Source organism: Chaetura pelagica, unplaced genomic scaffold (genome assembly GCF_000747805.2).
Source record: "Chaetura pelagica isolate M959 unplaced genomic scaffold, ChaPel_1.0 scaffold85, whole genome shotgun sequence".
Taxonomy (NCBI): Eukaryota; Metazoa; Chordata; class Aves; order Apodiformes; family Apodidae; genus Chaetura; species Chaetura pelagica.
Genome location: NW_009953505.1, coordinates 3,110,208 through 3,117,303, shown reverse-complemented (window position 1 = coordinate 3,117,303; position 7,096 = coordinate 3,110,208).

Here is a 7,096-nt window from a genome sequence, read left to right as displayed (position 1 = left end):
TCACCCAGTGATTCTAAAGGAGCTCAGATATGAAATTGCCTGCCTCGTTACTGTCGAGTGTAATTTATTGCTCTTGCTAGACTGGCACCAGAGGAACAGAAGGTGGCAGATGCAGTATCAGTTTTTAAGATGACTGCAGAGGACAGCTGGGCAGTTACAAACCAGGGAGTTCCATTTCCATATTGGAAAAAACAACAACCCTGAAACAACAAAAAAAGCAAACTGAGAATTCAAAGGCACATAAGTGGAAAAAATCAGACAGGGTTCTGCAAAAGGAAATCCTGCTTTGGTATCTATTACAACTCTGGAAGAGTCAGTGAACATGTAAATAAAAGTGAGCTGATCAATACATTAAAAAAATTCTGAACTGTCACAGGATAGAAAGGGACATTTGCCCTGTAACTCACTGAAAGACAGAAAGAGGTGTCACTGAACAGTACAATTGCATAATAAAAGGAGGGCCATAAGAGACTGCATTGTTTAACATACTTACAGGAAAAGCAGGAGGATTGCAACATTTTCTAGTAGTACAAATCTCATAGATGAAGAGTTATAGAGAAGAGTTCAATGCCAAATGTTAAGTGATAAAATGGCAGATGACATCAAAGGTTGACAAATGTGAAGTGGGTCACATAGAGAAAAAAATCACTCTAACACAAAAATAATGAGAATAATAAACACTGACACACAGGAAAAGTCTAGGAATGACTGCAGAAAGTTCCCCGAACACATCAGATACAGGTCAGTGTTGGAAAAATTGCTGAGGGGCAAAAAAATAATAAAAATCCTTGTGGTGACTGCAGCTTGAGAAGAAATTAATCAAACTACATTTCTTTAACTTGAAAAAAAAAGGTAACAGAAGAAAGGATATGAGCAGTAACAAAAAAGGGCACATACACTGACTATTTACACTTTCTCAGTCCATCAAATAAATAGCAAACTTAATAGGGACATATAAAACAAAGAAAGGCATTTCACAGAGTAAAATTGAACTGTAAAACTCAGAAGTACAAGATGTTCTGGAAGAAAACAGAACAGATATGTTTAAAAGTGTTTAGATAAATCTGTGGAAGGAAAAAACCACATCAAGGCCTGTTAAATATGATGACAGACTTGCTGGCTCCATAGGAAGCTTAACCCACAGATGGCTAAAGCTTAGGAGGTGTTCTGAAGGGTTCTTGCTCCTTGTTTTAGCTTTCTTAGGGGCACCACTTGGGCTGGGGGCTCCTTGGGGGGAAACAGGGAAGGGCCATTCCTTGATGTGCTTTGACTGTTAGCAAAGGGGATTTTGGAGCAGTTTTCTTAGTCTAACTCACAGAGGGTGCAGCTGAATACCATGTTGCACTGTTAAGTGGAGCTATCAAAATCAAGAGATGTTGCCGGTGTTTTTCAAGAATGGATTAAAACATCCATCAGAAATAGAATTATAGAATAGTTTGGGTTGAAAGGGACCTTTAAAAGTCATCTAGTCCAACCCCTCTCCAGTGAGAAGAGACATTTTCAAATAGATCGGGTTGCTCAGAGTGCCATCCAACCTGTCTTTGAATGTTTCCAGGGATGGATCTTCTATTACCTCTCTGGTCCATCTGTTCCAGTCTTTCATCATCCTCAGTGTAAAAAAATTTTTCCTTACATCTAGTCTGATTTTTTTTTGTTTGTTTGTTTGAAACCACCACCCCTTGTCCTATCACTACAGACCCTGCTTAAAAGTCTGTCCCCAACTCTCTCAGTCTGTCTTCACAGAAGAGGTCCTTCAGCCCTTGGCTCATCTTCATGGCCCTCCTCTGCACTCGCTCCAACGACTACGTGTCATTCTGATGTTGGGGGCTCCAGAACTGGGCACAGTGCTCCAGGTGGGGTCTCATGAGAGCAGAGCAAAGGGAAAGAATCACCTCCCTTGACCTGCTGGCCATGCTTCTTTTGGTGCAGCCCAGGACACAGTTGGTTTTCTGGGCTGCAAGCACACATTGCTGGCCCACGTTGAGCTTCTCATTGACCAAGACTGCCAAGTCCTTCTCTTCAGGGCTGTTCTCAATCCTTTCACCACCCACCCTGTATTTATACTTGGGATTGCCCTGACCCATGTGCAGGACCTTGTACTTGACCTTGTTGAACTTCATGAAGTTTGTACAGGCCCACTTCTCAAGCTTGTCCATGTCTTTCTGGGTGGCATTCTGTCCCTCAGGTATGTTAACTGCAGCACCCAGCTTGGTGTCACCTGCAAACTTGCTGAGGGTGCTCTCAATGTCACTGTCCGTATCATTAATGAAGATATTAAACAGCACTTGTCTCAGCACTGACCCCTGAGGGACACCACTTGTCACTGGTCTCCATCAGGACATTGAGCTGTTGTCCATTAATTATGAGTTTATGAATAGGCCAATCTGCACTTTTATTCATGGAATTTACAAAGTGTTTATGTGATTTAGAGCTGCGTTTTCTAGCAGAGAAAATGCTTGCCTTGGTGTCACCATTTGACTTAGGATTGACAGCAATGTTCTTGATCCCCTCCCCCTCCCACTCAGGTAGGGAAGGAGAGAGAGAAAAAGAGAGAGACTTGGCTGGATTGAAAACTAAACTACACAGCTTTAATTAAACACTAAAGATGAAAGAAATATGTACAATTATATTCAAATATGTTCAGATACGTGCAAAAGCCTCTATTGCCTCCCTCCACCCCCGACATCTCCTGAGCTGCCAACAGCCCCAACAAGTCATGGAGCTGCCAGAGAGAGCGCAGAGTGATGAGGGTCAGGAGAGCTCCAGCCTGGGGGCTGGTGGTGATGGATGGATGGAGTCCTCCCTGGACACCCACCATGGATGGAAGAGAAGGGAAGAAGCAAGAAGAAAGTTGTCTCTGTGATCTCTGACCTTCCTCTGAGCTTACGTAGAGATATGGAATGGAATCTCTCTGGCCAATTTTGCTGCCTATCATTCCACTGTTTGTTATCATTCATAGCTGGAACACTCTGCTACTAGTTAAAATAAAGCTTACTGAAGGAAAAAAATCAATAAAAGGAAAATTGATTTCATCCTGGCTCAAACCAGGACACTCAGGGAGAACAAGTGCTACAGAAGTCTTACTTCTTGCAGGCTGCTTTAGCCTCTTTGGAATCCCTCAGACCTCGGTGTGCAGGACCCTTGGGAGTCATTCTCCAAGGTGGGGACAGTCCAGAACTGCTGACTCCTATCCAGGAAGCACAACATAGAACCACAGAATAGAAGAATAGGTTATCTCAAGTTGGAAGGGGATCTATAGAGATCAAGTCCATCTCCCTTCTCTTTGCAGGACTACCTAAAACTAAGCCTAAAACAAACTAAGAGCATCATCCAGATGCTCCTTGAACTCTGACAAGCAAACTGAGCTAAAATATCCCAGTATGGTTCCAAATCTCTGAAGGAGCATATCCTCAATGTGATTGCCAATCTCTGATTTCCACTAGAAACTCAAGTATAATAAACCTAATTTGATTAACAGAGTTTTCTTGCAGAAAGTTAAGAAGCATCCTCACTACTACTGTTCCAGCCAAGAGGCTGAAACACAGGAGTAGATGCAAGAATAAAAAGGAGCTAGCAGATGGAGTTGTATTTTGCCTTAGACACCAGGTAGAGCTGGACAGGGCAGGGCTGGGCAAGGCAGGGTTGGCACTGCCCATCTACCGCTGCCCCCCTGTCCTATCCCTGCCAGTACTATCCCTTCCCTGTCCATCCCATCCCTACCGTGCCCATCCCATCTCGTCCCATCCCGTCCCGTCCCGTCCCGTCCCGTCCCCGCCCATCCCTGGCAGGCCCTGCCTGGCGCTGTCCATGGTGCTGAAGCCGCCGCGTGGAAGGGAACGGGGGCTCCAAACCCTCTGGCTTTTTTTCCTCCCACAAGATGGGAAATCTCTTGCTTATAGCCCAGATTTCAGGGTTACAACACCGGGGATCAACTCTAAGGCAATTAATGTGATGCTGTTCTTAAAAAATAGGGGTGGTAGAGTCTCCTTCTCTGGAGATGTTCAAGACCTGTCTGGATGTGTTTGTGTGTTACCTATGCCAGGTGATCCTGCTATGGCAGAGGGGTTGCACTCGGTGATCTCCAGAGATCCCTTTCAATCCCCAGCATTCTATGATTCTATGATTCCTGGTTTCGTGATTGTCTTTTGTGGGTTTTGCAAGGCAGATCATCACTCCACAGTTCCAAACTGCCAATGGGTATTTCAGACTCATCTTTCCTTCTTACATAGGCACTTGGTCTTATAAACATTTTTGCTGTGCACTTATCTCCCTCTCTGAAGTTTAGGCATTTGATATTAGGTTTATATTATTGATTACATTTTCAGTAGCATCACAGATGACCTAATCCAATAGGCATAGGCTGCACTGCCTCCCATGATGCTCTACAATTCTCTTTAACTCCCATCATTCAAATGTCTAGGAGCTGTCATTGCAGTGCCTGAAAAATAATGGAATTGAACTGTGGCATAGAAGTTAATTACCATTATGTATGAGACTCATAGGCAGTGACTATAGATGTTCATAATAAATTTAAAAGGATCACAGAAAAACACTGTTGCTAGGCAGCAATGTTCAATTTGCATTTATAGGTGCAAATTAAGAATACATAATAAAATATCAAAGTGCCAGCATCGCTCTATGACTTGCAGTTCAGACAGCTGAAAAAAATTATTTTAAATACTGCAGGTTCCCAAATGCACTGCACAATCTTTCTGTAGCTTTTGGATCTCTATTGGGATCAGAAATGTGCTTAGTGTGCCAAAAGCACTGATACTTCTCATGATAGGAAAGTTACTGGCAGTCTTTTCAAATAGTCTCTCAGGACATGAATGTTTAGTCTAGCTTGTAGTACAAGGGCAGTTATACCTGTGATCGGGGAAGACTTTCTGACCCACTCAGTAGATAGCTGATGTTCTCATCTCCCTCAGACCTGCCTTTTTATCCAGCAAATGAAAGGAAAGCACCGTGCTGGGGATCACGGTCCCCTATTCTTTGCTGTTGCTGGATGAATCTCTTCTGGCCAGATTTGGAGTTGGTGTAAATTTGCACAGCTTCACAGCTGACAGGCATGACTTACACTGCTGAGCCTTACTCAGGCATGGATAAAAGAAAGTAAATAAGTTCTGATCTGTGAGGTAGAACCAGCTGATTCTCCCTGGAAGGAATCTGGTGGGACTTTGAGAGTGCTTTAGGGGGAGAATAATCCCAGACACTAAATTAGCAGCTGAGCTAGAGAAGCTCTGTGTTCCCTGTGTAGCCACATGCTCATGCCTCTTTCACACAGATGAAAGGAGCAAAGAAGTTGGAGACAGCAGCCTTGGGATGGTCAAGCTTAGAGGAACTCTCCTACCTCTGGTGTCAGAGTGGGCCCCTGCAAGCTGGGCCAGAGCAGGATGGGAGGAGGGGGCTCACCAGGTCAGCCTGTGCTTGCTCAGAGCTCTGCTCCCACCATTCTTTCTCTGATCTTTTTTGGCCACAGATACAGAGAAGTGACACCCACATCCTCTGCAAAGTGGTTCTCTGCCAAATGTGTGGGACAAAGGGTGAAAGGAAGAGAAGCTGAAGGGGTAGTGGGGACAAAGACATGGCAACTCAAGACAAAGGGTAGGTCAATTGTCTTAGATTCAAACAAGCCCATGTGAGTGGAAAACAAGGAGAAAGCGAAGAGGCAGATGATGGCCTAGTTGCAACATCTTAAAGAAGCATGTGAGACCACCCAGAACCAAATCAGCAACACAAATACCCCTAGCAGCAAGAAGAAGCAAATTGTATCCTCAGACCTTCTGCCTCCTGCCCCTTTGGCATTCCCCACAGTTAGCATGTCAAACAGAGGCAGCTTCACTGGTGTGATCAGGAAGGTTTCATAGGCTGGATTGGGCTGAGAGGTCCATGTCATGAGGTGCAGAACATGGGCCACTCCCATCAGCGAGGACTGAGTCAACTGAAACAGATCAAGGCCATCCCAGGGATCAGTCTGCAACCTGGCAAAACTCACACTTGCCTTTGAGCAGGCAAGGAGGGCTGATGTGCTCAGGTGATGCTTATTTAATCATCTTGCCAGTTCTTGGTTGGAGGTTTTATAGCTGAATCTCTTTTTAATTATAGTTCTATATAGAGAAGAACGGATTCCTTTACCAGAGTAAATAATGACCTGATTTCTATGCTCACAGGGGAAAGCACAAAGACACTCCTACTATATTCCAATATGATCTTGTACAAAGACTCCTGTCTAATGTTTGGCAAGTCTTCAAAGAACCTGCACTGCCACAAACCAAGCAAAACAATGAATAATAAATTTTCTTTTCTGTTTTAGGATTGTTTTCTGCAAAAGATCTATGTCAATAATTCATGTGATTTTTAGCTGCACCATGCTGCAAAGGCCCACGTACCAAGGAGAGTCACACTGTTATTCTCTGTGTAGCCTGAAGAATTAATTAGTGCAAAATTGCAGCCCACATTAGACCAAATGCCAAGCGAGGAGTGAGAGGTGAAAATCAAGGCAAAATATAAAGAAAACAGAACAGTTCTCCAAAAAGCAGAGATGATGAATGGTATTCACAGAGGAGACTTCCTATGATACCAAAATGGTTGTATGTTGATGATGTCAAGCTTGTCAAGAGCCAGCTGGAGGACAGAGGAAGTCTATACCGAATTCCTCTCTCTCTCAACAGTACTTGCCAAACACGTGAACTCAACATTTATGGAATTGCATATGGTTACTGTTTCAGGCTATAACTGATTCCTACCACAGTCAGATCTATCAAAGCAACAGACCTGCAGATTGATGTTTCCTCTAGAGCTCAGGCAGGAATTACTCCAGTGTGCAAGATCCTGCTAGTGGACAACCCTGTAATGTTAATTACCCCACAGGTCACATTAGGACAAAAATGGACAGGTGCCCAAATGAAATGTTAAAAGCTAACAAAGTCCACAAAAGATTGGATTAGGAAGGAAATTACAATACCAGCTGCATAAAGGAAAACAATGTGCATATGATGCTACCAGTGATTCCTTGGGTCAACAGTGGCAGATCTAAGTTCATTAACTGAGCATCAGCACTCTGTACACATGCATCCTGCTCCACCTAACAATGTTT